Raw genomic sequence first — 6,947 nt, 5'->3', positions numbered from 1 at the left:
GACGATGCCACACCGGGGATTGGTCACAGTGTCGTCACGGCGAAGGAGGGCGGAGTGTTCCACTTTTAGTGTATTTTTTTTCTCTCTCTGCCGACGGTTATAACATTCGGCTCTTGACCCGGGCTACGGAACTTGTCCTGTGGGAAGAAAAAGAACAGGCAAACCTTTTAGAATGTTCGGCACCACTTGGCCGGAAACATGGCAAATCGTTAAATGGTTCTAGTGTTGCCGTGCTGCTGCGAAGCGTTTACTGCCGGCTGCTGCTGCTGCTGCTGCTTTGGTCGCTCTTGTTAGAAGTTTTGTGTACAATTTATTTGTGCTTGCTTTTAAACTGTTCAGCATAATGTGCAACATTTTAAAACTGCCAGTGGATACACGGTGTGCCAGCATTTTAAGAAAAGCATTTGTAGTTGCTGTGATGAATTTCATCTGTTCCTTCGGTGGGTTTGATTGTACACATCAACCTTCGCGTCCTAACAAGCCTCTCTGTGCATCGGTGGCATTTTTTTTTCTCTCTCTCTCTCTCTCTCTCTCTCTCTCTCTCTCTCTCTTCATTTTACTAATCTAACATCGATTGATCGGCTTGTTTAGAAAGGCATTGTTGAATGTAAATGAATTGTTTGCCCTGCGATCATGATTTATGTACCCGTGGCTTTATTGAACCACGCTGTATTTGCAAATGCCGATGAATGTTGATTTGTTTGCCTCACATCGCATTGCATATGCGCAGCACGAGTGTGTGTGTGTGTGTGTGTGTGTGTGTGTGTGTGTGTGTGTGTGTGTGTGTGTGTGTGTGTGTGTTTGAGGCAAACAGTGAATGGGGTTTTTTATTATTTAAAAAAAACATTCTAAGCCATTGAGCTGCAAATTTAAATAATATAATCTCGCTCGCGGCAAACGTGGTTGAGTGCTTACACATTCATAGGTTAAATCAATAAAACCTGTAATTCATTTGTTAATTTGTAGCCAACAGATTTCCATCCCCTGTCGAGAAGGCACACGCACACACACAGCAGGAAGGGTTTCCTTTCCCTTATCGGGCTTTTTTTTCGCTCTCCGGACACCCCGTGTCCAAGTGCTTCTTGACTGATATGGCTTTTCAAACTGAATGGGTTGGAATTCCACAACTTCCCTTGCACAATTGGGTCACAATTGGGAGGAGCCAGTCTGTGAGGGAAGATAAGCGTTTGTTGCTTTGTTAGAAATGATCTGATAAGCATCCAACAGCGCCGTTCCCATGCAAACACACACACCGTGGGAACAACCGTGACGTTTGCATCTTATCAGAACAATAAGAGGATGTTATCACAAGGACGTGGAAAATACCCAAAAAGTGACCAGATGCTCGGGCTTAGCGCGGCTGCCCAGCGCTGGTCAAGAGATGATAAATAACAACGGTTTATTTCGTTTGCCTTCGTCCCCAAAATGGCTTGAGAAACGCTCCGCACCTGGTACCCGGAACGACGTGTTAGGCGCCAACGGGAGGTTCGGAGACAAGCAAAGGCGATAGATACAAAGGGGGAATTCTCCCAACGTTTGTGGTCTTGCAACACTCCCCCATCCCCCCCCCGCGTTCTCAGCTCACAACGAAAGGGTGGGGGGGGGGACGAAACAAATCCCAGACACATAAACTTTTGAACCAAATCCAATTTGCGGAGAACCTGTGTGCGGAGAAGGAACAACTTTCCATCCGTTTTCGATGCCACCCCTACCGTTTCTCCCTCCTGCTATTGCGCGAAACAACCGCTCACACAGAAACCGTACCGTGTGTAGGTTGTGTACGGTGTGTCTTACCGGCATATGGGACCCCATCCCGTGCCCCGGGCAGGGTTAGCGCTCCCTGTGCTGATCCTTGCGGTGATCACGCGCGCGCACCTCAGACCGGGCCTGGCTGGCTATCATTTAGCATCCGGTACGGTATGCATAACGATGTCAGCAGGTTCTTAAAGTGGCAAAAGAAACCATCCACCGTCCCGCCCGCCTCCCCGAAGGACCCTCGTGAGCGCTTGTGTTTTTCCGTACCCAGAGCCGGCCAGAACTGGCGGTGGTGGTCACAGACTAACATAATTCCAGCACAGACTTGCACACACAGCACCAGCCGGGGTGGGAAGGAGTGGGAATTTGTGCAGTGCAGTGTGACCGACCGAGCCAACTACCTGCACTGGGACGTGTGAACGGACCAAACCACAATGCTCCCAAGCTGGCGCCGGTGGACGAAACCTATTCGCTTGTTGTGCCCTTAGGCAGCAGCTCTGGGGACGTGATTTCATACCCGAAACCGAACACAAACCTGTGCACGAGTCTGTGGACGGTGGACATCGGTGGAGTGACCACGGGAATGGAACGGTGGATGTGTATTTCAACCAAGGAGTGTGTGTCGCGTTTGTAAACGTGCCGATGGTTCTTGCCAAAGTCGAAAACTGTGTGCACAAACAACAGATTGAAATGTGAAGAATCGTCGTGAAGAGGTCGAGAGAGCGAGTTCGGCGTTTGGAGCAGCACCGAGATCCGAGGGACGATTATCAAGAATTGAATTATTCGTAAGCGATGAGCTGGAAATTGAGGAGAGGTAACATTTGGTAACAGGGGGCAGTGCCAAGATTGGCCGCTAATCAATCTGTTGCACTATTTTGCGGCTAATTACAATGATCGTAAGAATTCTTAGCCCCCGTCGTTTTGCTGTTAGTAGTGAAGCCACTTACTTTACTCTAAATTGGGAATTTAATTTCAGCAAACGAGCTCTGTTAGAGGGACGATTCAATCATAACTTCTAACCTGATTAGGATTGCCAATCACAATTGAACAGTGCTTTCTGGCTGTTTTGGTCAATTAAGGAACTGCTTACCAATACAATGGCCGCCTATTCTGTACTGTGGCCTTTTTGTAAACACAATCATATTGGGGTACTAGTACTAGTTGGATTAAGGATTAATAATTTGTTGTTTGTGATGTGTTTTGTCTTCAAACGTTCTGTAGCTTGCGACAGAAGTTCTTGGGCATGGGCGAGTTTCTTGTAAAGATATGACAGCAAACCCCGAAGACCTGCCGAGTGATCAAAGGTTCTGGAAAACGACTCTCGAAATGCCAATGGTATTATACAAGCTGGCCTATTTCATCTCAGAGCTGCCATGGCGTAGTCCACACACAGAGATAAGGCGTGCTTGAACTGGATTGCTTTGCACCGCACGATACCGATCCCTGCAACGCGCAATTAGACCACTCAACATGAACCATATTGTATTGAGTCACATCTACTACAACTAACCTCCGAGTACATGTGTTCTTCTATGGTTGAAGGAAGGAAGCGAACGAACGCCACAGTCTAAGAGGATTGTGGGTGTCCTAATAATATAGCTTCATGGTCGTGCTTTATGAATCAAATGTATAAAATTAATCCAATCCAAAGACTGTAGACCACTTTGGCATTAGAGCGACCATTCAAATGGTGTCACTTTCGGTTGATTAAGGTTAATTTGTCTTGGGATCAGCATCACTACGCCACAGCATGGAAAGGACGCATGCCAACGACGCGTGCGTACTTGCCAGCATCATCCTGTCGATTCATCTAGTGAAGAACAATCAGGGAAAGATTCTTCATCCCATTCCCAAGAAAAAAGGTCCACACCAATGATATGAGTTGTTTCGATTACGTTTACCCAACTCCAAGATTGTATCCGATGATGGGCATGCATTCACTCGTCATACTGTCTGTTGCTTTTCATACCCCAAAACCTTCCTGAGATCTCTAATTTCCAATGCAACGGGCGCGTGCGAAAACTCCAATCGTATCGTATCCTGCTGCCTGCGATAAATGATTTAAACCGTCCGGAGGCTTTCAAAAATCCTCTCTTCTAACCTTAACAAGGCGGCGTTAATGCCATTATAATTACTAACAATCTAAACCCTCTTCCTCGATTTGGGGTGCCAAGAGTGATTGCAGTATCAGAATGCTCAAAGCAACCAACACCGGCGGCAGTAGGAGGGGATGACTCAATTAGCGAGTCCATTTTTTCCCCCACCAATCCCAAAGCCTATTTCCCCGCTGCCGAGAGTCTTCCTGGGAGAGCTAGGCACTGCTAGAGACCAAAAAAACCCCTCGCCCAAGATCGATTTTCCCTTTTGGCCTAGAGTTAGTCACTCGTCACAAAGCGGCGGCGTTGTGTGACAGCGTAAGCCTGGTGCCTGGTGCCATCTCATCTCAACCTTAAACTCCAATCCAATTGTTGGCAGCCGAAATTGAAGATGGGATGGTTTGTACCAGTCCCAGGCCCCACAAGATGGAGCTATTGGTTGGCTATATCAAACGGGAAAGGAACACGGCCACCACCACCACCCGGAGATAGGGGAATAATGATGATGGGAAAACTTTTCCGCACACCAAACAAACTCACCCCAAAAAATTGCCTGTTCGTGCCTTCCTGCCTTTGCGCTGTGCGGTGCCCGATGATCCCTTCTGGTGGCCGCCCCAGGGAAACTAGGAGAGTTGTAAAGGGATAATAAGCAGAGGGAGCGCGTCTTGGACGAACGTAAATAATGCTATCACTGCTTTTCTCGATGGTAGCGTCTTGAAAAGAGAGGAAAGGGGCCAAGGGAGAAGGCACCGGAACAGTGCAATCGGAAGGTCACTTGAGATCCATTTCTCGTTGTAGTAGTAGTAGTAGTAGTAGTAGTAGTAGAAGTAGCGTCGGCAGCGGTGGGCGGATGCGGCTAGGCAAGTCTAATTACTTTAGTATCGGTTGAGCCAGTTCATTCACAACGCCGGAGTGGTTTATTTGCTCATTAGGCGGCTTGCTTGTTGCGGGGTAGAGCAAGCAGCCGCCCGCTGCTATGGTGGTAATAATTTGTTCAAGTAATTGTTTGGTGGCGAAGATTTGCTTAAAAAATAAAACTGTTTTAAACGAGTTTGATAGCTTGAAATATGGATTTTGGGCCCTATTCACTCGTTTTAGCTGAGCTGTCGCTTTAGGCTACATGCAACCCAAAGCGAGTTCAATCCAGAGTGACTCTCGTAACAACACAGTCTTATCTCACGTTCGCTGGGGCTTTCCTAGGCGCTAGAGATGATTCTAGAGCAACTCGCTTCGCGAAGAAACAGTTTCAAATTGAATGGAAACACTCACGGTGGATTTAGATTATTCGCAGCTGCACTGAATCAATTTGCTTTTCTTTAAAAAAAGAGACTGCACACTGAATATTTCTATACTATTAAGCAAGGGTAGAGATGTGGACCGCCGGTCTCATAGTACAGTCGTCAACTCGTACGACTTAACAACATGCCCGTCATGGGTTCAAGCCCCAAATGGACCGTGCCGCCATATGTAGGACTGACTATCCTGCTATGGGGGGATCAATAAGTCACTGAAAGCCAAACCCACAAGTAGTGCGGTACAGGCAGGCCTTGACCGGCAACGGTTGTTGAGCCAAAAGAAGAAGAAGAAGAAGAGATGTGGACCGGTCTCGTGGTACAGTCGTCAACTCGACGACGACTTAACAACATGCCCGTCGTTGGGTTCAAAATGAGTCTGCCTATGTCGGCCTATGAGTAATCAAACAAAGTCACTAAATGCCAAGCCAACTAGTGGCACAGGATCCGGACCTTGACCGACAACGGTTATTATGCCAGAAAGAAGCAGCGATGTGCTTCAAACCCTTGTCGGTGCCGACTCTTGATGGAAGTAATCACTCAGCAATGTGAGTTTATGCAAAGTTTGTGAGCTAGAACGGTTAATTCAATCTTTAGCTTGTGTATTGGAGTCAGCGTGGAGAGTTGCTGCAATGTTGATTAAGATTTAATCACATAGTAGTCAGCAGCAATAGAGTGCTAGGACTAGTTCTAAATATGACTCGCTCATGGAACCAAAGGCTCGATATTCCCGGACTAGATGTTTGCTACTCGGGCTACCTACCCTAAGCAAGCGAATACGAACAGCCAGACTGTCGTTCGTCGCGGGACTTCCCGACGGCCGTATTGACTCTCCGTCACTACTGGCTGCCAATTAACTTGTACGTTCCTGTCAGGCCACTCCTGACTCGGGCAATGTTGGTCCTCGATGATCGTAGAACGCAATTTGTGCACCACTGACCCGTTCCTACGCGTGTGCCGTGCACTTTCAACGCCGTCAGCGACGCCTTTGAGCCGAGGATTTCGCCGACTGAGTTTAATGATCGTGTTTCTGTGCTAAATTATGTGCATATAGTGCACATTTTTATGTTCTATGTTAGTTCATCCATCGTAAAACCATAGCTAAAATGGTTCGAGAGGGCATTACTGCTACCTTAAACTTATTAAGGAGTTAAATATACAACTTGACAGGTTGATTTACACCCTCATTCTTCTGAATCTGTTCGCACACGTCAATGATAAAGTCGCAGCGACTCGCATCGACTCCATTTAGTCTTCTTTGAGTGATTCTTGTTGTGAATCTCAAAAGAGCGAGTACGAGTCGCTCCTACTCTGATTCAACTCCCGGTAATGAGATAAATCATTTTCAATCTCTTACAACCGGGCACGATTAGAGTGGCTAACACAAGTCTGACTCTATCCACTGGGAAGTGGGTAGCATCCCCCCCCCCCCTCAAAATCGAGCGATATTGATGAGCTGAGGGTCGAGAGTGTGTGTTTATCTTCCCCCGGGGTAGGTGGAAATTCCTTCCTTTCACACCGCAACATACACCGGGGGTAATTGCATTTGCGGCATGCAACACCCAACACAGCCGGAACCTCGTAACGGTGTGATTCCTTAAGTCGGTCTTCCTCTTTTTCTCTCTCTGTCTGGAGGCTCCTACGCTCGGTTCCGGTTACATCGATAACTCCAAACTCGGTTCAATCAGAAAACTTTCATTGGCCACCGTCCCTCCTTCAAATTTCCTGAATCCTTAAGGAGACAGAATACATGCGAGCGAAGGGGGGAAGTTTGCAACTACCGCCCAGCAAGACAATCTTTTCT

This window comes from Anopheles merus, chromosome 2R (genome assembly GCF_017562075.2).
Source record: "Anopheles merus strain MAF chromosome 2R, AmerM5.1, whole genome shotgun sequence".
Classification (NCBI taxonomy): domain Eukaryota; kingdom Metazoa; phylum Arthropoda; class Insecta; order Diptera; family Culicidae; genus Anopheles; species Anopheles merus.
The sequence above is the reverse complement of the archived record's forward strand: the minus strand, read 5'-3'. Positions refer to the sequence as shown.